The sequence below is a fragment of the Triturus cristatus genome, chromosome 10, assembly GCF_964204655.1.
Source record: "Triturus cristatus chromosome 10, aTriCri1.1, whole genome shotgun sequence".
Taxonomy (NCBI): domain Eukaryota; kingdom Metazoa; phylum Chordata; class Amphibia; order Caudata; family Salamandridae; genus Triturus; species Triturus cristatus.
Window position 1 is genome coordinate 323,080,474 of NC_140593.1, and position 27,310 is coordinate 323,107,783.

The following is a 27,310-nucleotide window of genomic DNA, read 5'->3' on the forward strand; positions in this document are numbered from 1 at the left end:
GAAAACACACATATGTTTATGGAGCCTTGCACTAGGTTTTAAATAAGTTGCATCTCAATTTCCTTCAGTATTGAGCTTTGCATGAACAAACAATGCAGAAGGTGGGTCGAAAGCTGACCACTGCACATGAAGCCTCTTGTCCACAGAGCTCCCCTGGGCTTGCATCGCCATTCGTGTCCGCTAAATAGCTGAAATTTTATGTAAACACAAACACATGCGCACACATGCACAAGCATTCATATACATACGTGCCCACAAATAAGGTGACACATTGTCTAGCTGTAATGGGTGGATGGAAATTATCTGAATATACAGACAGGTAGGTATAGAGATTGTTTGATAAGGACACAGATTGATGAGCAAGTAGCTCGATCAGTCTAGATAGACAGGTAGTGAAGCAGGCAGACAGACGGACAGACAGGTAGACATGTAATGGGTTGCTGGAACAGAAATGTATTATGATTTATGAAGCAATTTAGCAGCACAAGATGAATTTCAGATCCTTTGTAAACATGAAAATAGGTCACGATATTATTCATATGTTCACAATGTTTGCAAACAAATATTGACTGGTTACTTACCAGTAATATTCATTACTCCGAGTCATAGACCTCCCCGTCACAGTCCTTAACGCATGAGCAGTAGCCCCTCCCACAGAACTTCCAAGAAAAAACTCCCTTAGCCCATCCCTACCCTCCAGGCCACTCCCACATCCTGTGACTCATAACCCCTGACCCACTGTAGCACATCCTGTACCACAAAGCACAAGAAGCCAAACAGGGAGGGAGGGATGGCAACCAGGACGCTGACAGGGAGGTCTACGACTCGGAAGTAATGGATATTACCGGTAAGTAACCGGTCATTACCTCCTCATCAGACCTCCCAGTCACAGTCCTTAATGCATGAACAGATACCAAAGCAAGGATCGGCTTCACCATAGAGCAGGAAACAAGACTTTAACAGTACAAGCAGAAAGTCACCCCACCTGAAAAGAACGCAACACAGTGTCCCCAAAACCAGTAGACCCTGTCACACCCACCACCAAACGATAATGGGACATAAAGGTATGCAGAGTACATCAAGTAGCATCCCCGCAGGACTCAGTCAGAGACGCCCCATGAAAACAAGTCCTGGAAGGAGCCACACCTGAGACGAACTCCCTTGCACCGACCCAGGCACCAGCACACCACTAGCCACAGAGGCTGCCCCCAGAGCCCACCCCAGCCACTGACTGAGAGTCGCCTCAGTCCCTGGTCCACCAAGCCAAAGGCCACAAAAAGAGAAGCCACCTCACATAAAGGTGAAAGGGCAGCACATCCACTCTCCAAACAGAGTCCGACTGAACCAGAGAGCAAAACCTCACCATCAGCCCCCCAAACACCGGTGTCATGCACATGACTGACAGGAAGGGGGAAAAAAACAACAAAGGCGACCCGCCGGAGATGTCAAAACCTCCGGCAGATGCAACGGCCACAGAGACAACAAGATCCACTCTGCCCACCAGCAAAGCAGACACCCCCACAAGATGAGGTAGGCCATGTACGCACTCCCCCGACGGTTGACACAACACACTATCACCGTGTCATCCGACCACACCAGCACATTGCGCTGTAGGACCCAAGGAAGAAAAAGAGTCCAGGACAACTGACCCGTCATCAATCCCCTCCAAGAGGAAGACAACCCTGCCTCCCGGATGGACGAGATCCCTCAAACAGACTCGTGGGTAATTACAGCCCCATAACCCAGCATGCATGCACCTGTATGCAGTACCAACCGCTCCCGGGACACAAAATGAGAGCCCTTCAAGAGGGACTGAACCTCCAGCCACCATTACGATTCCTGGGGAATCTCCACACACCCCGGAAACAACAGTTTGTATGTCTGAGACCCCAGACTCCAAAGCCCCAGAACAGGAGACACCAGAGGGTACAAGTGCAACCGGGTCAAAGGAACAACCAACACAGTAGCAAACATCAACCCCTGAACCTGGTAACACTGCCGAGCTGTGGAAGAAGGGGAGACCAACACCCTCCACAGCTCGCGTACCAGGGACAGTCAGTGAGGCTCAGACAGGAAAGTATTCTCAGCCAGGCGCTGAAGACCCCCTCCAATGAACATCAGCTCCCGAGAGGGGCACAGATGGGACTTCACCAAGGCCAGAGTCCACCTGAAAAGCCACAGGAGGAGGCAGACCTCCTGGGTACGTGAACGAGCATTTGCATCTTTAACCATGAGCTTCCTTTGTTCAGTTTAGCCTGCCTAAAATGGCTTACACATGCTACTTACAAGTGCATTCACTTTAAATCTGAGCCGTTACACACCCAGGTAGGTGAGTTTTCTCAGCCTCTCCTGGTGCATGTGTAGTGTACCTTGTGAACTGCTAATGTTCCAGAACTTTATTCTTTGCTGCTAGAGTGAATGGAACATATTCCACTCAATTGCACTCTTTCTGTGGTCCGCTGAATTGTCGGATCCTGCCCGGCCGCATCTGTAATAGTCCACACACCCAGGTATTTTGTTTACTAATTTGAGGAGTGGGGCATTAACAGCCGCACTGCGCCCATTCCCGGAACCATAACATACCTGTGCATCAGTATTACTACACACAGCCAACAGACATTGTTTTTGTGGTGGTTGTTGGCCGCAGTTTTATTACTCATTACATACGTCATTTTTGTACAACTCCCCTGGACACCTTCTCGGACCGGGGTCATAAATCATTATCATACATTATCACAATTGATTAGAACTCTGTCATTTGAACGTCATAAATCATGGGTCATAAATCACCGGGTATCATAAATCATTCTGTCACAAATCTGTCATCATTTTGTTGTCATAAATCACTCTGTCTGATCATCCTAAATCAGCCGCCATAAATCATGGTCATAAATCATCGGGATGTCATAAATCATTCTGTCACAAATCTGGCAACATAAATCATTCTGCATGGGCACCATAAATCATCGGCTGACCATAAATCACTGGTTTGTCTTTTGCTCATTTTCATATCCTAGGGTCGTAAATCACCCTGACAGCTTATAGATTGTTCTTTGTTGTTTTCCACGCCCCTTTGCATGTGGAGGGTAGCCTTTTCCCGGAGCCAGGCCACAATTTGCTACCTTGCTAGTCTCTCCTGCGCCCTGATGTCTTGGGGGGGCTGGGCTGCGAGTGCCGTCTCAGTTTGCTACCCCGATTTTTGTCAGGCGTACTCACCCAGCCGTGAGGCATCCCAGAGTGAATGGCCCTCCTTCTACACACCGCCCTGTCGGTGTGTTTCAATAACCAAACCAATACACCTTCTGTTTCCGCCCCTTTTGGTTGGATTTGCGTTCTCTTTGCGTTCTCATCGCATTGGGGGTAGCCTCTTCCCAGAGTTAGGCCTCAGCTCGCTACCATGTTGAACTCTTTTGTGCCCTGCCGTCCGGCGGGAGCTGGGCTGCGAGCACCATCTCCGTTTGCTACCCCCTTTTGTTAGACCACTTCACTCAGCCGTGAGGTATTCCAAAGTGAGTGGTGCCACTTCACTCAGCCGTGAGGCATCCAAAAGTGACTGGCCTTACTCCTACACACCGCCCTGTGTGTCTCCATCGTCAGTCGTTGCACCCTTAGTTCTTTTTGTCCCTGTCAGCACTGCGACGCTGCTGTGCTGTTGTTGGTGTGGGTGGGTGAGACTCAAAAAATGTTGGTGCCGCTCCCCCAGCTCCCTGATGTAAAAGGTGAGCTGCCCAGGGGGAGCGCCGCCTTATATTCCCGTCCCCTTTCCTTCTTCCCTTTGCTCTTGGGGAGGGGGAGGAGAGGGCCCCGGGCGCTTTTCGCCGTGCGGCAATTCCCGGTGGCGCTAACCAGCGCAAACCAGATCCGTTCCTTGTGGGCTCAGGCGGCCGTTATGGCGCCGGCCATCAAAGCCCCCTTCGAGGCGGCCTCTGCTAGAATAACTCCATCAAAGGGACAACACACTTTGGTTCTGGAGAATATATTGTGCAGGAGGGCACTGAGACAGTGACTGGAGGAAAAGAAACAGTACTCCATTGTGCATGGAGTACAAGGACATCTTGAGCCTGCAAATATATTTTAGCATCCACCACTGGAATGAGGTGGCCGTGGCGGGCCAGCGCTGCGGAAATCTGAGCAGCCATTCAGCCACAGTATTGTGTGTTTAAGTATTGCGTCATGCCATGTAACACACTCTCACTCTGCCCTTCCGCCTCCCGCCACCCCACCCCCTCCTTCGTCAGACCTTACGTACTGCAGTAAAAATATAACGAATTGTTGGTGCCGATGCTGAAATGTTAGCAAGCGACACTAAAATGTAAGTGCAAGCCCAGACAAAGTGTCCTAGTGTTTTAAAACGAGTGCCGGAAAAGCACACCGGCACAAATCAAGCACTGCTTCCTCCCTCAAAAGAGGCCCTAGTTTGCCTTGAACCGTGAGGCTTATGAACTACTTTTGTAGCAGGTGTGCTGCTTTCCGTCTGCCTTGTGATGGGCAGATGAATAAGAATATCTGCATTGTGGTCTGTGATTGACATCTGAGATATCTCCTCGGTACCAAAAACTGTGGAATACAAGAACTACATCCAGATTATGAGACTGAAATCAACTGGCTGTGGCTTCCAAGGACTGTAAGGACTTTGTCAGATTGACCAGAACTGCCTGGGCCTTACAAGAGGTACACAGGCCTTGTTAGAGTAAAGGCAGCTGTCAGGGACTAGCACTCGGTAGAGAGGGTTGGTGACATGTTTGCGCACAGTGGAAAGCACTTTGCAAAGTTTAGCTGGTCACCGTTGAGTTGCTTAGTTCTGTATCTGGTTGTTAAACTGGTACTAATGAGGTGACATCTATATCCAGAAAGTATTACCAGGTGTAAAATTTACAAAATCATGAAGTTACACTACCAATAAATACGCTGCATTATGCCCCATAGTGTACTTTTTCTTGCCACATAATTTATTCAACCCTGCTGCCTAATGTGGTGCTCCTCTTCAGGATAACTCCAGTGGCCCTGCTGATAGAGCCTCAAAACTGCAAGTAACTCAAAAAGAATCCCCCTTCTCAGCCCAATGACGTCTCAGCCACTCATGTAATCAATATCCAATTCCTGTCAGTCTGATGTGTAAAATTATACTTTGGATAGCTGTGGATACTGGGATGTTTTTCACTAAAGTGACATGAAAATAGACACGAGCGAAGCTTACATGGTCTACAATGTCCCCTGAAGGTGTGGGTGAAAAACATCACGTTTATTCGCAGTTATCTAGCCACAATTTTATGTTGGATAAGGGTTCTAGTCCGGTCTAGTATTGAAAACAGGCATTTCTAATTGTGATATTATGTACTTTATGCCTCACAGCAGTAGGGGCCTGCTTTGACTCCCGGTGCTGAGATGAAATTACCGAGAATAACAGCACTTTGAAAAGCCTGTTCACAACAGAGGAACGGTATGGGGTCTGTGTAACAATATCTTAAAGACTAGTTAAATCCAAATGGTTCCTTTTTTATGATGACGGATTGACTGTAGCTCTTGTAATCCCGTTCCCTACAGTCTGCTGTCTCTTTAGTTCTAGTAATCAAGAGACAGCCTTGTTCAGTCTGACAGTATATCTGGCGCTTGTAACCAGACAGCGCTATTCTCAGCCTCATAGTATCTTTGTAGCATGTGTCATCCACAAACACCACCCATCAGTATGAAAACACCTTTACAGGTGTGCAATCCTCAGAGAATTCCCCTCTGTGGACACAGCACTTATAAACCGCACACAATATCTGTCACCATGACAACATACTTGTAATCATCAGTTTCCTTCGGTTGGTAATGTTTATCGAGCGTTTTTAATGGCAAGATGACTCCTTTCCCAGCAGGACAATCAATCCATGCATTACTCTGGAGAGATGCAGCAGTTTTCGTCTCGGTTGACAATACCTGCTTAACTTTGCAAACCACAGCAGGTTTATGTTAGCCTAACCAACCCTCTCTACCGAGTGCTAGTCCCTGACAGCTGCCTTTACTCTAACAAGGCCTGTGTACCTCTTGTAAGGCCCAGGCAGTTCTGGTCAATCTGACAAAGTCCTTATAGTCCTTGGAAGCCACAGCCAGTTGATTTCAGTCTCACAATCTGGATGTAGTTCTTGTATTCCAGTTTTTGGTACCGAGGAGACATCTCAGATGTCAATCACAGACCACAATGCAGATATTCTTATTCATCTGCCCATCACAAGGCAGACGGAAAGCAGCACACCTGCTACAAAAGTAGTTCATAAGCCTCACGGTTCAAGGCAAACTAGGGCCTCTTTTGAGGGAGGAAGCAGTGCTTGATTTGTGCCGGTGTGCTTTTCCGGCACTCGTTTTAAAACACTAGGATACTTTGTCTGGGCTTGCACTTACATTTTAGTGTCGCTTGCTAACATTTCAGCATCTGCACCAACAATTCGTTATATTTTTACTGCAGTACGTAAGGTCTGACGAAGGAGGGGGTGGGGTGGCGGGAGGCGGAAGGGCAGAGTGAGAGTGTGTTACATGGCATGACGCAATACTTAAACACACAATACTGTGGCTGAATGGCTGCTCAGATTTCCGCAGCGCTGGCACGCCACGGCCACCTCAATCCAGTGGTGGATGCTAAAATATATTTGCAGGCTCAAGATGTCCTTGTACTCCATGCACAATGGAGTACTGTTTCTTTTCCTCCAGTCACTGTCTCAGTGCCCTCCTGCACAATGTATTCTCCAGAACCAAAGTGTGTTGTCCCTTTGATGGAGTTATTCTACCAGAGGCCGCCTCGAAAGGGGCCTTGAGGGTCGGCGCCATAACGGCCGCCTGAGCCCACAAGGAACGGATCTGGTTTGCGCTGGTTAGCGCCGCCGGGAATTGCCGCATGGCGAAAAGCGCCCGAGGCCCTCTCCTCCCCCTCCCCAAGAGCAAAGGGAAGAAGGAAAGGGGAGGGGAATATAAGGCGACGCTCCCCCTGGGCAGCTCACCTTTTACATCAGCGAGCTGGGGGAGCGGCACCAACGGTTTTTGAGTCCCACCCACCCACACCTACAACAGCAGCGTCGCATTGCTGACAGGGACAAAAAGAACTAAGGGTGCAACGACTGACGATGGAGACACACCGGGCGGTGTGTGGGAGTAAGGCCAGTCACTTTTGGATGCTTCACGGCTGAGTGAAGTGGCACCACTCACTTTGGAATGCCTCACGGCTGAGTGAAGCGGTCTAACAAAAGGGGGTAGCAAACGGAGATGGTGCTCGCAGCCCAGCTCCCGCCGGACGGCAGGGCACAAAAGAGTTCAACATGGTAGCGAGCTGAGGCCTAACTCTGGGAAGAGGCTACCCCCAATGCGATGAGAACGCAAAGAGAACACAAATCCAACCAAAAGGGGCGTAAACAGAAGGTGTATTGGTTTGGTTATGGAAACACACCGACAGGGCGGCGTGTAGAAGGAGGGCCACTCACTATGGGATGCCTCATGGCTGGGTGAGTACGCCTGACAAAAATCGGGGTAGCAAACTGAGACGGCACTCGCAGCCCAGCCCCCCCAAGACAGCAGGGCGCAGGAGAGATTAGCAAGGTAGCGAGTTGTGGCCTGGCTCCGGGAAAAGGCTACCCTCCACATGCAAAGGGGCATGGAAAACAACAAAGAACAATCTACAAGCTGTCAGGGTGATTTACGACCCTAGGATATGCAAATGAGCAAAAGACAAACCAGTGATTTATGGTCAGCCGATGATTTATGGCTGATGATTTATGGTGCCAGATTTGTGACAGAATGATTTATGACATCTCTATGATTTATGACCATGATTTATGGCGGCTGATTTAGGATGATCAGACAGAGTGATTTATGACAACAAAATGATGACAGATTTGTGACAGAATGATTTATGATACCCGGTGATTTATGACCCATGATTTATGATGTTCAAATGACAGAGTGCTAATCAATTGTGATAATGTATGATAATGATTTATGACCCCGGTCAGAGAAGGTGTCCAGGGGAGTTGTACAAAAATGACATATGTAATGAGTAATAAAACTGCGGCCAACAACCACCACAAAAATAATGTCTGTTGGCTGTGTGTAGTAATACAGATACACAGGTATGTTATGGTTCCAGGAATGGGCGCAGTGCGGCTGTTAATGCCCCACTCCTCAAATTAGTAAACAAAATACCTGGGTGTGTGGACCATTACAGATGCGGCCGGGCAGGATCCGACAATTCAGCGGACCACAGAAAGAGTGCAATTGAGTGGAATATGTTCCATTCACTCTAGCAGCAAAGAATAAAGTTCTGGAACATTAGCAGTTCACAAGGTACACAACACATGCACCAGGAGACGCTGAGGAAACTCACCTACCTGGGCGTGTAACAGCTCAGATTTAAAGTGAATGCACTTGTAAGTAGCATGTGTAAGCCATTTTAGGCAGGCTAAACTGAACAAAGGAAACTCATGGTTAAAGATGCAAATGCTGTCCGAAACATGAAGCAAGGCATCTGTGAAGCTGCTGCAGTGCTGATACCTGAGCTGAGTTTAAAATACCTGCTATCAGATTTTGAAATTCTCTTCAATAGCCTGGGATTAGCTCATGGTAATCCCTTCGACCGAGTGAGATATGGTATCATCCATTTGAGAAATAGTATTATATTATATTTTTTGTACATTCTATACGTGCACGTTTGCATTGGATGGTTAGAGTAAACACTCCTCATACCCTCACCAAACGACTTTACTTCCGGGCCATTCTACATTGACCCAAGATTTCCAGGTGCCATTTCTAAATTGAAAAAATCCCCGGTCTCCAGCAGACGAGGCTTAAAGGGTGATATCTATAGGAGTACTGCAACCTCCATGATTCCCCCATCTTACTTTCTTTCCAGGGAATTTCTCCTTTGGTTTGTTTTGCACTGTACAAGTTTTCATATTTTGAAACGTGAGGTCCGTATGCCAATTGGTAAGGAGAACTATACCTTCCATAGCCCCTTCGGGGTTTGGTAGTTCGTTCTTGGTCTAACAGACATGAAGCAATGGCTATGCGCCGAGTGATCAGAATTGGACCCACTTGTAGACGCGGGTGCCCACCTGTGGTCTCCGTTTCCTTTATATAGACCGCGGCCCCAAATCACCGCCACTCACGCCGGGAGTTGCAGAACTAAATAGGTGTTGCCGCGGGGCCAGGATCCTTGAAAACATAAGTTTCCTGTTCTGACATAGAAGACGATAGAGGGGACTTTTAAATACTTTAAATGTCCTTATGTCCATGGGCTTCATGTGAGTTTTCAATTGTAGCAGCTCTTTTGGCTACTCTCTCACTGGGCCCGATTCACAGAACTAACTTAAGACAAAATCCTAAACTTACTACCATTTTGGTATTCACAGAAGGCACTTACTCATTTTGGTATTCACAGAAGGCACTTACTCATTTCGGTATTCACAGAAGTTAGGAGTCCTAACTTTAGGACTCCTAAATGCCTTCTGTGAATACCGAAAGTCTTAAAATTAGGATTTTTCTCAGTTTAGTAGTAGTATAGTTAGGACTCCTAACTTTAGGACTCCTAAATGCCTTCTGTGAATACCGAAAGTCTTAAAATTAGGATTTTTCTCAATTTAGTATTGGTAAAGTTAGGACTCCTAACTTTAGGACACCTAAATGCCTTCTGTGAATACTGAAAGCCTTTAAATTAGGATTTTTTTCAGTTTAGTAGTGGTAAAGTTAGGAGTCCTAATTTTAGGACTCCTAAACTGAGAAAAATCCTAATTTTAAGACTTTCGGTATTCACAGAAGGCACTTAGGAGTCCTAAAGTTAGGACTCCTAACTTCTGTGAATACTGATGTGAGTAAGTGTCTTCTGTGAATACCAAAATGAGTAAGTGCCTTCTATGAATACCAAAATGGTAGTAAGTTTAGGATTTTGTCTTAGGTTAGTTCTGTGAATCGGGCCCATAGTGTTTAACTACAGGACTGCCCGCCTTACTGCACTCGTGGGACGTGTGTGGTCCGCCGAAATTTGGTAAGAGTCAGAGTCTCATTACCCGACCAAACACAGCAGCTTTTGTTTCAAACCTACGTTAAGTGGTACCCCTAACTTCACACTCTAAGCCATTCCATCCAATGTGATAAAAATGCGATTATTTTTATAGTATAGTGGATGTCATGAACAATTTTACCTCTCATAATGACACCCCTTTGGGGGCCACTTCTGCATGTTGGGTAGTGGATGAAATAATGTGCTCTTTCACAGGATATTTTGCTTTCCCGTTGCTCCCGAATGGGAGTTATATATATATATATATATATATATATATATATATATATATATACTTCGAAATCCTTTATTCCGTGAGTAAATTCCAAGAATAACGGGACAGCACACCAGGAAACGGCACAAAACTTTATTGTGCGCTAGCTTTTCAAGGATGACGCGTTTCGGCGTTTGCCTTTGTCAAGTTACTTCCTGCATGTCAAAAAGCCATAGAAATTTAAGTTTATTCTGATTTATGTCGCGTTCGCTATGAAGTACGATGTTGAAGTCTTTCGTTTATGTTTATGAACTACGCTTTCGTATTTCTATGGCTTTTTGACATGCAGGAAGTAACTTGACAAAGGCAAACGCCAAAACGCGTCGTCCTTGAAAAGCTAGTGCACAATGCCGTTTCCTGGTGTGCTGTCCCGTTATTCTTGGAATTTACTCACGGAATAAAGGATTTCGAAGTATACTACAGTGGTTGCTGCTACCACTGACAGCACCAACGTCGCAGGCAAGGGGACTGATCTGGCAGTAAGCTGACAAATAGATACAATTGTAGCGGTTCCCGCCGTTCCCGACTTGTACGAAGAAGACAACTGCGGGTAAGCCTGTGCTTTGACACAGAAGGGTTTTGTGGGAGTTGAGGGTCCACGTTGGAGAACGGGGATTGTCTAGCTGTACGCATCTCCCTCGATGTTAAGCACAGTACCTCTGCCCTGAACGCGTAATTTAGCGCCTGATTTTCAGTACGGGTTACAGACGTGACGGCCGCAACAAAAGTAAAGTTGCGGCGTAAGGAAACCGATGAGATATGAGTGATTGGGACATTGAGAGAAAGGCGGAGGCAATTTCGTTGTTCAATGAGGAACAAGACGAGTTCGGGGTGAAACCTACAACAAGTTCGGCCCTCGTGGGAAGTGACACTACTCTGAAACAAAAACTGTTCTTACTTGAAAAGTTGAGCAAACGTGAGATAAACAAGTGGTGGGAAGTAGCTTCTCTCACTAATTATGTAGAAGTTGGCCGTGTCCCCAGAGGCCTGAGTATCACTATTGTACCCACATACGACAACCCCAACCAAGATCTTCTCACGGAATGGGCTAAGTTTATGGCTAAAACCTGTAAGGGTATGTTAGAGATGCTCGTGAAGTATGCGCAAATAGATTTGGAGGCAACCAGGAAAGAATTGGTGACATTGAAAGCTGACTTAGAAAAATACAAAAGCGATAACACACTAGAGGAATTTCTGAAAACACTCCCAAAGAAATTGAAGGAGTACGAAGACGCAATTAAACAGAAAAAACTGCGAATATTCCTTAGAGACAAACGAGACTACGCCGAGGGGCGCATCTTAACGTATGCCAAAAGATACGACTGGGCCCAAAGAAATTTCAAAGCGACCACCACTGAACGCACAACTGAATTACTATCAACACTATCAACAGGTTCCAGTTCAGAATTGAGCACCGACTCAGAAGATCGCAGCACAGGGGTCCCTTTACCCATACGTCCTCTCACTTTTTTACACGAGTTCCAAATATTGAAACAGAAAAAGGAACAAAATCAAGTGAACAAGCCCCAAACGAGAGGACAAACAAGAGGAAAAGGGCAAAAAAGAGGAAGAGGACGAGGGACCACAAAAGAAAGAGATTGAACAAAAAGAAACATAAAAATTTGAAGACATTGATTTCTCAAACTCAGGATCAAATGATAAATAAAACAGTCGTTAATTTATCCACCAGGAGTCTGAACGAAGTAGAAATCTCGTTATTACAATTGGGTCTGTCCTTTTGTCCCAGTAATAACTTGAACTATACGGACACAAGAATTGACCTATTTCTATATATTCGGAAATTGAAACTAATGAAAATGTTTGAGACACGCTCAAAATCCAAGCTAAAACAAGTAGCAACTACAACGTGTAATCCTGGAATGTCCAATCTACAAATCCAAGATATGGAACTATTGAGAGTCATGTATGACCTGGAAATGGGAGACAATCATGGTGGGAATAATCACTAATTACTGCAATCATGTGGCGTTACGAACAGACAACAAGAACATAGTGGCCTGAAAAGGAAATCAAAGTTTAACCCCAATGTTCCGTTTGATAATATTGAGGCCTATAATTTAGCGGTCATCATTGAATTAAAGAAAGCAAGAAAGACATTCCAAAATTCAAAGTGGGATAATCTTACAAAGGAACAAAGGGAAGCCCTTAAAACCTTGGAGTCTGATTCAACTATCATAATCAAGCCCTCTGATAAAGGGGGCAATGTTGTTGTGATGGATGTGGAGAAGTACAGCTCAGAAGCAATGAGACAACTCACGGATGAAACATGCTATGAACTCATTGATTGGGTCCAATATAAAAAGACTATCCTTGATTACCATAAGCTTTTGAGTGACTGGTATTTCCAGGGACTGATTGATACTGATGAGTACAATTTCTTAAGAACAGATAAACCATGCATACCATGCATATACTTTCTCCCGAAGATCCATAAACGCGCCACTTCACCACCAGGGCGTCCGATAGTTTCATCAAATGGGGGATTACTTGAAAACACATCCATATTTTTGGATTTATTCCTGTCCAAATATGTACTTAATCTAGTGTCATATTGCAAAGACAGCTCAGATTTCTTGCGTAGACTCCATGACATTCAATGGGAGGATGGATATACAATGATCAGTCTAGATGTATGCTCACTCTATACATGCATTGATCAACACAAAGGAGTAGCAGCATGTATGTATTTTCTGAAGAGCAGACATATAGATCACTGGGAGCACAATAGAATGCTAGAAACAATGATGCTATTCTGTCTTCAAAACAATATCTTTCTCTTTGAAAAATCAGTGTATCGTCAGCGGTCTGGTACCGCTATGGGCACATGTTTTGCCCCGAGCCTAGCTAACCTTTTCTTAGGGTGGTGGGAAGAACAAATAGTGTGGACACAGCAGCTACAAAGGTATACCGATCACATATTAGTGTGGATCAGGTATATAGATGATTTGTTCCTCATCTGGAATGGCCCACAGAATTTAGCCAAGGAATTCATCGAACGATTAGGAACTAATGACCTGAACCTACAATTCACACATAAGATCAGTCCAATTTATTGTGAATTTTTGGATATAGCAGTGGAAATAAGGGAAGGGAAAATTACAACACACCTTTTCCGCAAACAAACTGCAGGCAACACGGTGTTGCACGCGGCAAGTCACCATCCAATCCCCCTAAATCAAAGTATACCCTATGGGGAATTATTTAGGGCTCGCCGTGCCTGCAGCACGGACTGTGATTTCAGAAAAGAGCAACAGACCATGCTTACACGTTTCAGAACAAGGGGATACAAAGAGGAAATCTTAGAGATAGCCCAAAACAAAGTCAAGGACTTAAACAGCACGACACACTATTTAAGACATCTAGTAGCACCATTAAGAAAAGTGATGGTGATAGTAACCAGTCCAGTGCACCAAGAATGATAACTCAGTTCAGTAGGGGAGCATGGACGTTAGAGAAAATCATGAGGAAACACTGGAATTTATTGACAGCAGATCCTATTATTGGTGAATGTATAGGAGCCAGACCACAAATAACATACAAAAAGGCCAGATCATTAAAAGATAAACTGGTCCATAGTTATCGTGGAGAGGATACCCAACCACAATGGTTGCAAATGCCAAATGGCTTTACCACATGTGGAATGTGCAAGGCAGACCGCAATGGCAGGAATTGCAAAGAGTACACCACAGGCACAAAACAAAAACGTCCAATAAAACACATGATCAACTGCAATAGTGATTTTACTGTCTACATACTTGAGTGCCCTTGTGGCCTCTGGTATGTAGGCAGTACTAAATTACCACTTAAATTGAGAATCTTGCAGCATCTACGTGCCATCACAAACTGTGATCATAACTATCCAGTGGCGCGTCATTACAATAGTGACAACAGCAATCTACGTTTTTTTGGAGTTGAGAGAATTCCCAGACACATACGAGGAGGGGATCGAGAGAAACACCTAAGAATACTCGAGTCCAGATTTATTGTAGATCTGGACTGTAAGGCACCTAAAGAACTCAATAGTGGGGAGAAACTTGCAACTCATATAGGCTTGTAGTCCTCGACAACACTGTCTCAGAAGTAACATGATTACTCCTAACCTTTGGTTGGGATTTTAAAATATTTTGATATTCATTTCTTTGAACTCACTTTTACCGAGATAGGGAAATGGGTTTACATTGGATGAAATTTTATTTTCCATTTGGGACATTGTAGGAGCATTTACCGCAATTGTGGAAAGCTCTTAATGGAACACCTAGGGTTCCCCCTTATCATCCTAGTCATTCCCTGATACCCTTCCTCTCTCACACGTTTAATTATATACTCAATTACACATCACACCATCCCGTCACTCCCATTATACCTAGCACTTAGTAAAGGGTACTTCCTGCACTTGCCATACACATTACAACATGAGTAAGGGATAGTCTGTGCATTTATCCAATTGGGAATCCATGGGTGAATGATTGGAACTCATGGTCTAAAAGATTTGTTTGACCCAAAGTTATCCATTGCTATATAAACATATATGATGATCTTAGGGTCCTTATGATTGTATAGGCAATGGATAACTTATTGAATTGTATGGCTATTTAGCCTCAATTGAAATAAATCCATATTTTATGGTATAAACGCATAGGGTACTTTATAATCATGATGTATGCAATCATAACCTTTTTTGTTGACATCGTTCCCAACTTTATTGTTCCCTCATTGTTATCAAAAGCGAGATCGTAATGTTTATTGAAATAATGCACCCAATTTCATTTTTCTGCAATTGCAGTTACTTCATGTATTCAGCGTATGACTATTAACAATCAATTTAAGTTTATTCTGATTTATGTCGCGTTCATTATGAAGTACGATTTTGAAGTATTTCGTCTATGTTCATGAACTACGCTATGGATAACTTGTTGAATTATATGGCTATTTAGCCCCAATTGAAATAAGTCCATATTTTATGGTATAAATGCACAGGGTACTTTATAATCATGATGTATACAATCATAACCCTTTTTTGTTGACATCGTTCCCAACTTCATTGTTCCCTCACTGTTATCAAAAGCGAGATCGTAATGTTTATTGAAATAATGCACCCAATTTCAATTTTCTGCAATTGCAGTTACTTCATGTATTCAGCGTATGACCATTAACAATCAATTTAAGTTTATTCTGATTTATGTCGCGTTCGCTATGAAGTCCGATGTTGAAGTATTTCGTTTATGTTTATGAACTACGCTTTCGTATTTCTATGGCTTTTTGACATGCAGGAAGTAACTTGACAAAGGCAAACGCCGAAACACGTCGTCCTTGAAAAGCTAGCGCACAATCAAGTTTTGTGCCGTTTCCTGGTGTGCTGTCCCGTTATTCTTGGAATTTACTCACGGAATAAAGGATTTCGAAGTATACTACAGTGGTTGCTGCTACCACTGACAGCACCAATGTCGCAGGCAAGGGGACTGCTCTGGCAGTAAGCTGACGAATATATATATATATATATATATATATATAGATAAAATTACAGGGTGTGCTTAATGTTTCACACCACACTATAATAGCAATGCGCAGATCCCTTATGAAAATAGACGAGAGGAATGTGCACACAGCGCGAGGCATATTGACTCTTTCAACTTGTGTAAACCAAAGAGTCGGTGGTACTGTATATAGGGAAAGGCGCCCAATGGGTATATCCACCAGGTATCTATAGGTCTGACTCAATAAGTACGTTGCTAACAGTTGGGAAGAACCACCTGCCTCCCCAAATCCTGCGACCTGAGCTGCAAATCAAGTACTTAAAATCCCTAGCACACATTCAAAGTAAATTATACCTAGAAATGACAGCAGTAGCATTAGTAGGTCAATGCACATACAAACACCAATCACAGTCGACACTTGATTCTTATATTTTTCTTCAGTTGTCACTTCAGATCAATGAGCCAAGAGCCAACACGTGTTTTGTCGCTTCTTGTTATGTATGTACATGCGACTTTTTCAAGGCTTGACTGTCTTCAGGTTTATTTTTTGACCTGTGGTGATAATTCCAACCCACAAGTTCCTTTGGCGCGGGGTAACCGTGATTCGTTAACATCCACAATTTTTATGCTCACTTCCTCTACAGTGTTTTCAGAGTCACATGTATGCGTCCCTCGCAGCGTGTGCAGCCCTCATGCCGAATCCTCGAATATGAATTATCACCACAGGTCAAAAACAACTCCAGTGAGTTTCCTTGGAGCAGAGGAGGTCAACTCGGAAAAGTGCATTGAGATTATAAAACTGGGGTCCGTTGACTTGGAGAGTGGGATTTTGGACATGAAAGGACAGAAGCATCTTATTCAGTGTAGCAGTTCCCGGCTTGCTGAGTCTCTTGACCGCGGCTGTGAAACCCCCCTGGTCTGGTGTGGGCTAAGATTAAGTTATTGCAACAGGTGAGGTATTTTCTCAATTATTGGCATTGTGATGTGTCTGTGTGTCTATGTTGTTTCATTTGACATCTAGGAAATCCTTTCTGTTAGAGAGTATTGCACAAATAAAATCTAAAGCTTCATTCTGAAAACTGTCTTTTGATGTGCCTGATTTTGTGAGAGTAAAACCCCTTGTTTTCTTATTTTGCAGTTTGTGTGCTTCAGTATTTGGGAGCACGAAGCAAAACAGACATATCTGATTAATAAAAGAAGTATTGCATTTCACCTAGCACTCTAGAGAAAAGATTAGCTCTTCATTGTTTGTAACAGATGTTGACAAACTCCAGTAGATTTATTTTCTCAGAGTTTGATATTCTTACCTGCTTTTATGCCCCTGCAGCTCTTCACTTACTGTAGATTTGCTTGACTTTTTAGAACAGAATTGTCTTGAGAGAAAATGTCAGTAGTAATGCTTGTTCATTGTCACAGAGGGGTTCCAGGGCTAGTCAGTGTGAGCCTGCAGCTTATTAACATTTTATACATTCATGTATTTTTGGGAATTTGTATGGTGCCCACTTCATAGAATTTTGAACAAAATGATTAGCAAATCAGCATTCAGCTAAGACTAATTAAGGGTAGTTTTAAAACTTAGATTTTCATTTGTGAAATTGGAACAAGTCTTTATTTTCATGTACTGCCATCTAGATTGAGGCACTTCAAACGGAGAATATTTGGTTACCGAAAGGTTTTTTGAATGGAGGGACATTAATCACATTCTTTTTGGTGACTGAAGAAGCCTCAGAGTGCTTTGTTGAGTACTGGGGCAATTGTTTGCAGATCTTTGTCAACACGAGAAAGGAACTGAAATTGATATCAGTATTTAGCAAGAAGTTGGTGAAGGTTATTTGTCATTTCTTTCATATATATGATTTTGTCTACAAAAGTGGTGTTTCATCTTGCATTTATATTGAGTGTCTGAATTATGGCAGCTGTAAGGAAACCGGGCTATTAGTCATGCAGGATGTGAAACCTTCACAGGTAATAGGGCCCAATGACCCCCTCACTCGGAACCAAGCAACCCATTGTGGCACTTGACTTTTTCAGGGTAGTGAGGCAGAGCTGTGCCTCCACAGGAAAGGTGGGTGGGCTAGTAATCACCATTCACTAGCACGAACAAGAGCACTCAATAAATGTTTGTCCAGTCTGTGCTTTTTCTTTATAAATGAAAACGTACATTTTTTACACACACTGCTTAATACTATGCACTAATTTATAGATAGATAGATAGATAGATAGATAGATAGATAGATAGATAGATAGATAGATAGATAGATAGATAGATAGATAGATAGATAGATAGATAGATAGATAGCTGTACAAATATATATATGGAAAATGCTACTTACCCAGTATGCATCTGTTCTTGGCATATAGAGCTGTAGACTCATCTGCTTTAGCATAGATCGCCATCTGGTGTTGGGTCCGGATGTTTGCACTTTATTTTTGTTCGAAGAAGCCTTGTAGTCACGAGGTAGGTGACTCCTCCTTTCGGTGATAGTGCGCATGGGCATCAACTCCATCCTTAGATTGTTTTGCCATAAAGTTCATGATGAAGTTAGTAAAGTAGTAAAGATAGATGTCCATATAAATTGTATCTAAGTAAGATATCACTGAAACAGGTAAAGGTACCCGGGGAGGTGGGTGGGCGCATATGACTCTACAGCTCTATAAGCCAAGAACAGATGCATACTGGGTAAGTAGTATTTTCTGTTCGAGGCATATGAGCTGTAGATCATATGCTTTAACATAGACTAATAAGCAGTTATTTCTGAAGTGGTGGCTAACCTGTAGCTGTTGCAGTGGTTTGAAATAGTGTTCGTAAAACTGCCTGGCCCACACTAGCTTGTTGTTTTGCTAACACATCCACACAATAATGTTTTGTGAATGTGCGTGGTGTAGATCATGTTGCAGCTTTGCAGATGTCATCTATGGGTATGTTTCCTAAGAATGCCATAGAAGCCCCTAGTTTGTGTGTAGAGTGTGCTCTAGGGGGAATTGTTAATGTGGGTATAGCCTTAATGTAGCACATTTGAATGCACTTAACTATCCACCTTGCGATGCCTGATTTTGACATGGGATTGCCTTTATGTGGGGGAGCAAAAGCAACAAAAATTTGTTTGGTTTTCCTAAAAGGTTTTTTTCTTTCTATGTAGTATAGTAATGCTCTCTTAACATCTAATGTGTGATGGGCACGTTTTGCCACTAAATCTGGTTGAGGGAAGAACACTGGCAACTCAGCAGATTGGTTGATATGAAAGGCAGAGATGACTTTAGGTAAAAATGTGGGGTTAGTCCTAAGAACCACTTTGTTTTAGTGTATTTGCAAAAATGATTCCTCTATGGTTAGTGCCTGAAGCTCACCGACTCTTCTTAGAGAAGTGATGGCTTTAAGGAAGGCTACCTTCCAGGTGAGAAATTGTATTTCACATTTGTGCAATGGCTCTTGTAAGGACTATGTTGAGATGCCACACTGGAGAAGGTGGAAGTCTGGGTGGTATGATTCTTTCAAGTCCTTCCATAAAAGCTTTAATAGCAGGCATTCTAAAAAGAGACAAATGCTGTCTATTCTGCAGCTATGCAGCTATTGCAGCGAGATGTAAGAGTATGGATGTGTACGCTAAATTAGAACGTTGTAGGTGTAATAGATAACAAATGATGTCTTGGATTGAAGCATCTAGTGGATCGATCTGATTGTTGTTACAGTAAATGACAAACTTCTTCCACTTTACTGCTTAGCATGCTCTTGTGGTAGGGTGTCTAGCCTCTTTGATACCATTCATACAGTCTGACAGAAGATTATGGTAGCCAAACTCTAGGATTTCAGGTGCCAGATCGCAAGGTTGAGCTGATTGGGATCTGGATGTCTTATCTCTCCATGGTTCTGAGTAAGAAGCTTGGGAGAAAGGTGAAGTTTTTGGTGGGGCACTACTGATAGCCCCAACAGATTTGTGAACCAAGGTTGTCAGGCCCATGTGGGGGCAACTAGGATAAGCGTCAGGGAGTGCTGTTTGAGTTTCCGAACCACTAACAGAATGAGTGGGAGAGGTGGAAAAGCGTAAGCAAATATCCCTGACCAATTCATCCATAGTGCATTGCCTTTGGACAATTTGCGTTCAGGTGGGTGGTGAACAGATCTATCTCTCGGAAGCCCCACATTTGGAAGAATGGGAGGAGAACTTGAGGGTGGAGTTCCCATTTGTGGTTCTGCTGTCGTTGACGACTGAGCAGATCTGCAATTTGGTTGTTTACTCCTGGAAGATGTTCTGCAAGGAGATATATCTTGTGAGGTATGGCCCAACTCCAGATGCTATGTGCTAGCTGTGAGAGCTGGAGAGAGTGCGTCCCCCCTTGCTTTTGTATTTAGTACATCCCTGTCATGTTGTCTGTGCGAACCAGGACAGCTTTGCCTACAAGATGAAGTTGAAAGGTTTTCAGTGCTAGAAAAATTGCTAGCAGCTCTAGATGGTTTATGTGGAGTTGTTTTTGTTGCAGAGTCCACATGCCCTGAATGGTATGTTTTTTCCAGATGAGCTCCCCAACCAGTGAGGGATGCGTCTGCCGTCAGCACTATCTATGGAACCGGATCGAGAAATGGCCGCCCCTTGGAAAGGTTTTGTATGTTCCACCACTGCAGAGAGCGATGAGTACGGCCATCGATCAACTGACCTTGAGCCTGGTTCCACTGATGTGCTAAGCATTCCTGTAGGGGACGCATTTGAAGTCTTGCATAGGGAACAATTAAAATGCAAGAAGCCATCATTCCGATCAATTGCATGAACACTCAGGCTGGTAATGAGTGTTGAGGTTGAAACTGTGATATTAGAGCTTGCATGTTGCGAATCCTGACTGGGTTGGGGTACGCCAGAGCTTTGCAAGTGTCTAATGTGAGTCCTAAATACACTTTTGTGTTGCATGGTTGGAGGTGAGACTTGGTGAGGTTTACAGTGAACCCCAAGTCGTGAAGCAGTTGGACTGTCTTTCAAGTATGGTATAGGCAGCTTTTTGCGACTTGGCTTTTATCAGCCAGTCGTCTAGGTAAGGGAAGACATGAATGTGCTGTCTTCTTAGATGAGCTGCGACTACTGCCAGGCACTTGGTGAAAACCCTGGGTGCTGTAGTTACTCTGAATGGGAGAACTTTGAGCTGATAATATTGTCTGTCTACCACAAACCTGAGATATTTTCTGTGAGCAGGGTGAATGGGAATATGGAAATAGGCGTCCTTTCAGTCTAGAGTGGACAGAGAGTTGCCTTGCTGAAGTAGTAGGAGCAACTGTTGGAGTGTGACCATGTGAAAGCGGTCCGACTGTATGTAACAGATTCAGCTGTCTGAGGTCTAGTATAGGCCTGAGAGAGTTGTCCTTTTTTGGGAATTAAGAAATACAGGGAGTATACTCTGGTCCCTTGATATATTAATGGGACTGGCTCTATATCATGTTTTTCTAAGAGAGATCGAACCTCTTGTTTAAGAGGGTGAGATGTTCCGGTGACATTGCAAGTGCTCTTGGAAGAATATTTGGGGGAGTGCTTGTAGGCTTCAGGCTGTAACCATATTGGATAATTTGTAGCACCCACTTGACTGAGGTGATTGAATTCCAGACAGGTAGGAATTGGGAGAGACATACCCTGACAGGAGTGGAATGATCGGGGGTAGCGGAAGGAAGTCACTGTTTGTTTGTGGGGAAGGTCGTGTGGAATTACCTCTACCTCTTCCCATACCAGTGTTTCCTCTAAAACCTCCTCTACAATAACCTCTGAACAAGGGAGATTGGTTGTTGCCCTTGTAAGAGGAGAAGGAATTCCCAGTAGACATGGACTTTGCGACCTCAGTGTCTTTTTTCATCTTTTCCAGCAAGGTATCAACAGCTGGGCCGAAAAGATGCTCTTTGTCAAAGGGTTGGTTAAGTATGGAGGTTTGCACCTCCGCTCTTAAATCCAGAAATTCTGAGCCAAACGCGTCTGCGTAATAGTATACTGGTGTTAATTGCATGAGCTGCTGTGTCTGCTGCATCTCGTGCACATCTAATGGAGGTATCGGTAATGAGTTTACCTTCCTGAATAAGGTCATTAGCTTTAGATTTATATTCATCAGGGAAATGTTGCATGAGTTTTTCTAGCTCATCGTAATGAGCCCTGTCATAACGAACTAGCAGCACCTGGGCATTGGCAAAGCACCAGTTGTTTTCTGCCTGTGAAGCCACTCTTTTGCCTGAGGCATCAATAAGCTCTGACTCCTTGTCAGAAGGAGGGGTCTCTCCTGTGGCTTGTGAGTTAGCCCTCTTGCATGCGTTGGAGACTACAAGAGAGTCTAAGGGCAGCTGACCTTTAATATAAAAAGGATCGGTAGGAGCTGATTTGTATTTTGTATCCAATCTAGGTGTGATTATTCTTGTCCTTACAGGATCTTTAAATACCTCGTCTGTGTGTTTTAACATCCCTTTTATCATTGGCAAGGTATGAGTAGTTCTTTGTGTGGAAGTAAGTGTCTCAAAGAGGAAATCCTCTTCTAAAGGCTCTTTGTGAAGCTCTACCCCATGATAATGAGCAGCCCTGTTAAGGAGCTCGACATAGCCAATGTTGTCATCAGGTAGGGAGGGTCTGGAGGGATACTAATCAGGGTCATTATCTGTATTTGGATCTGTGTGGTTATCCTCAGTGTCTTGTGGTGGATCCTGATCCTCATCCCCATCCCCTTTATCCCGTGGGTCAGGTGTAATTAGTGTTGGTGGTGAATTTAATGATCTAATAATCAAGTTAGGATTAGGAGGAGGAAAAGGTGGTGGAATATAAGGAGGAGAAGGGTTAGTACCCACATTCTTCTTCTTAAGAGGGATATGATAGTCCTCCGGTAGGTCAATTTCCCCTTTGTTATGGAGGGTTGCCTGAACATGTCCTGTTTTAGGGTTTATCACCAGCTTTTTCTGTTTCGGGTCCAAAGTTGGCTCATTGGACGGAGGCTCTTTCGGAAGAGTGTCTTTTTCTGTACGTGGTGATTTCAGCGCCGAAGGTTTCGGCTCTGAGCCTTTGGGCGTCGAAGGTTTCAGCTCTGAGTGTTTGGCCTTGGAGTGTTTCGGCTCCTAGTCTTTGGCCTTGGAGGATTTCAGCTCCCAGTCTTTGGCATTGGAGGGTTTCGGCTCCGAGTCTTTGGACTAGGAGGGGTTCGGCTCCAAGCCTTTCGGTGTTGAAGGTGGAATCTTCGGTCCCGAAGGTATGTTGACCGATAGATGCTTGGTCTTATGTCTTGGTGATGAAGGTGTCGGTTCAGCATCAGCGTAGGGCTAGCTCGAGCCTGAGCCAGAAGGCTTCTCTTTTTGTTTCGGAGCCGGGCCAGAGGGCGAAGCTTTGGAACTATTTTGTGGGTGCGGATCTGAACCCGAGGGCGAAGAAGGGACCGGAGCCTTTGTCTTATGTTCAATGGGCACAGGGGGATCTGTACTCATGGTACGCTGACCCGCAGTGATGTCTTCTTCTTCTTCCATGTCGGAGTCGGCCTCGGACACGGAGATCTGCTCTTCTTCCCCCAGCCCTTGAGCTGGGTGTTCTCCGAAGATGTCTGAAACAGAGTCGCTCTGATGTTGCATCTCATGGCGTCGAGCCAGACGATCACGAAGTGTCTTTTTCGACCCGAATGATCGACAGGCGTCGCAGTCTTTCTCGTCATTATCCGGGGACAAGCAGAGGTTGCACACTCCGTGTAAGTCGGTGCGTGGAAATTTAGCACGACACCTGGGACATAGCTTGAATAGAGTCCGTTCCATCGACTGCTAGCGCGGTCGGCACGGGTAGGCCCGACAGCCTGCCTCTAGTTTTCCGATAGAGAGTTTTTCGAAGTGAGATGATGCACTTCAAATGAGGAACCGCGATCGATAACAATACCGTTGAGGGTAGTGGATTGCGCGTTGAAGGGGTCCAAAAACGGTACACAACCGGAGCGCAGCAATACACATCCGAACCCGATGGCGGAAAAACACAACCTAATGATGGAGTCGTTGCCCAACTTGGCGATGCAGCGAGTGCAAAGTAAATCTTTTTATTTATTTATTTACTTACTTTACTCCTTGCCGTCGTATCTCTGACTCCACTATCCTTCAACCCTGCCCCTACCCCGCCCCACCCCACCACCCGCAGCTCTCCCTCTGCAAACCGCCACTGCTTTATACTCACATTTTGGGGGGCATCTTTACATATTGGTGTGTTTATTTTTGATCAATGCTCCCTCTAATTTGTTTTCTCTGTGAATGAAGTTGTTAACTATCTCTGAGGGAAGAGGTCCTTCCACGATTGTTGCTGGCAATATCATAATAAAGACTTCTCTGCTGCTTTTAACAGGGGTCCATTTATACAAAATTAGGCTAATAGTCTGTGTGGACTAACGTGGTACCCAAAAGGTGTTTAGTCAAAAGAGTTGTGATCCCACCAGAAAGGGTTACATTTGGTGAGAGGGCACGCCAGAATAAGTAAATATGTCTGAAAAGGTAATCATTAGGAACTGTACAGCATACACACATTTTCTGAAGCATTTTCTGAGCATCTACGTAGTCTAAACTTTTTCACAATAATTTCCAAAAGGAATATTATTGACATTGCAGGCATCTAACATTTAAATTCCTCTGGCCGCAGCAGAGTCTAAAGTAGATTGCCCCACCACTTAAATAAATTAGCTAGTTTTAATGAGTTTTCAAGTATTTTTAGATATTGTGAGCAGAGATTTCACACAAATATTAGCTATTTAAATCAGCACAAACTAGGACCCTTATACTGCAGCGGGGAGAAATCAAGCTTGATCATAAACAGTTTATGTGTAGTATATTTTCCTTGATAATAAGTTACTGAAATGCAGTGTAAGTGGCCCCTAACTGACATAGCCACTGTATTGTTCAGTGGCGGCGGCCGCCAGTCTAAAGTGGAGGGCAGCGCGGGTGGGTTAGGAGAATAATAATAAATAAATAAAAGACTTGCCGCCTTGGCACTCCTCTCCATCACTCCTCCTGGCAGTCCATGGGCCACCGCACAGGCTCCTCACCCAATACAAATGCTCCTCTCATGCTATACCCAGCATGATAGAAGCACCTGGATTGACCTGAGTGGGCTGGTCTGACACTCGCTCAAGCACAGAGAGGCTGTGGCTTTTCTCCAACCCGGCTGTGCAACACAGCTGGGTTGGAGAAATATAAGTGTGCATGAAACTAACATTTGCACTTATAAGTGCCCACAACTCCTCCTCCTTGCCATGGCCCGACCTGTCCCAAGACCCCATGGCTAAGTCAGGCGGCTCAGGCAATGATAAATAAAATTATTATAAAATTGTTTTATTATCATTTTATTTTTCATCTGCTGGCAGTGGGGTGACGCTCCTCCACTATTACCGAGTAGCTGCGCCTGCAATTGTTACAAAGATGTGCACAATACATACAGATTTAAAATCCATAGTACAATGTCACTTGAAACACAATCATTTGCACATCCCGCGTTCTCGGGTCTAAGTACACTATTACTGGGTTCTTCTTTTCCCTGGAACCCTAAAAACCTGAAATAACTTGTTTTGAAACATGCATATGACGATGAAAGGTAGCACAGGGGCTTGAAGTAGTGTGTTTCAAAGTGCATGTGAACGTGCACCTAATCTTCTACCGATGGTGGATAACAAGACATGTTAATATATTAATAATGACAATTAGTGCCATCTGCACAGATGTATGTGCTGCCAAAAAAAGAATTGTAAAAAAAACAGTGGTTCTGTTGGGTGAAAGAATTTCTTTGTGCATAAAGCATTAGTCAAACGCTATCTGAATACTATGCAATGTCATGTTATAAGCAACACACCAAACAGTTTGTATGTTAATCTGATTGTTTATATAAATTAAGTCATTCATATATGCATCTATATTATCCACAAATATTTTGGAGAGACCGTCAAATAACAATGTGATAACAAATAGTGACACAGTGACAATTGGTGCTCAGTGACAACGTGTGTGATATATACACAATAGTTAAAAACTTGAAAATTTCAAAAATGGCCAGAAGGTCGAATATTTATAGTAAGACTGCGCAATAGAAGAATTTGTTTTAACGCAGATTCTATATGCTGGTCCAAACGTTAAAGTCGACGTTTCAACCCTCGTACTGCACTACTGTAAGGTCAGTGCGGGTCTTCATCAGGACTTGGGCAAGAGGTGACGGCCTGTAATTAACGAGAGGGCTTAATCAGGTGTGTTGGCATGAACAAGGAGGACCCATGTACTAAAGGTGGCAGGCAACTCACCTTAGTGTGACTAAAAATCAATTATGGTCTGGGCCCTTCAAAGTGGTACACATCCGACGTGAATCTCGGGATGGGGTTCCAATTTAAGAATTATGTGGTAGTGATGGGCATGTGAACAATTCAAGTTAAATTAATTAAAATAAGGCGCATCAAGAACGCTTTATATTTAGGATATAGTGAAAAAAAGCGGCAAAAACTGCTCACCTATGTTACATGTGAGAGCAGTTGAATCACTGGTCACGTAGCACTCGGGGGTCCACAAATGTATCTATAAGTAAATGCGGTGCGTTAGAATTGATCCATATATTCATCCGCTGATTAAGCTGAATGGCAACAGGTTAAAGCTCACCTATTTTCATATGAAGTGCCGTCTCTATTCCGGGCGCTTCCATCTCGTAAATGTAGGCGGCAGGCAAAAATCCTTGCTCATCAAACGAAGTTAACTGTAAGGGATTAGTGCACGGTTTAGAAAACTAAGAGCAAGGATGCAGAATTTAAGTAAAGGGGCGCTAAACAGACGTGCACCGGTTACCTCATTCGGAAATGCGGGCGGTAGGCAAAAAGTCCTTGCTCGTCTGGTAGAATCGGCAGCAGCGCTCAATGTGAGTCAGCACAAGTAGCCGAGGATGACGTGCACGAGTACGCCGAACGTTGTGGGTAACCTAGCAACGAACAAAGCTGGCGCCAAAGAACGTACACTGTCATCAGACGTTACCAGGGTAACTGTGTCAAAGAGCATCAGGGAGGGGCGGTTAACGCAGGAATTACGCCGTGCGAGTAGCCAGCTACTGTATTCAAGGTAGTATCAGCGATATCATGTGTTATGAAACATTAAATATAGCATGGCTGTGTTGCAAAGCTCAGCATACAAGAAAGAAACAAACGATGACGTACACATGTCTACATCCAGAGGAGTTTATCTTATGCATTTTCAAGCAGCACAATTTTATAAATCAAAATGTGCAGCAGTGGTTCATATATAGTATCCTGTGTTGGCCTCCTGTGGTGTCAGAGGGCGTGGGGGTGAACGAGATGGTGTCTAGTTCCAGGACAGACTGCCTTATTCAGAAAACAACAAGAACCTTGCTGCAAGCACAACCCCTCCGATTGATTGTTGGACTCTGAACAGTGAGCAACTTAATAATATCCATTGAGTGGGCTATGAAAAAGAGGGCCTGGATTAGGAGAGCGACTGAGAGAACAAGACATAAACAGTGTTTTAAATGTCGTTTCGCTAAGCGCGTAGATTTGATTGGAAATGCAAGC

At 44.1% G+C, this 27,310-nt stretch overlaps 1 protein-coding gene across 1 annotated transcript in view; it reads right to left on the reverse strand.

Annotated features, from left to right (window-relative positions):
* Positions 1–27,310, reverse strand: part of ST8SIA6 (ST8 alpha-N-acetyl-neuraminide alpha-2,8-sialyltransferase 6) — a 375,988-nt gene that overhangs the window by 43,800 nt on the left and 304,878 nt on the right. The window lies entirely within an intron of this gene.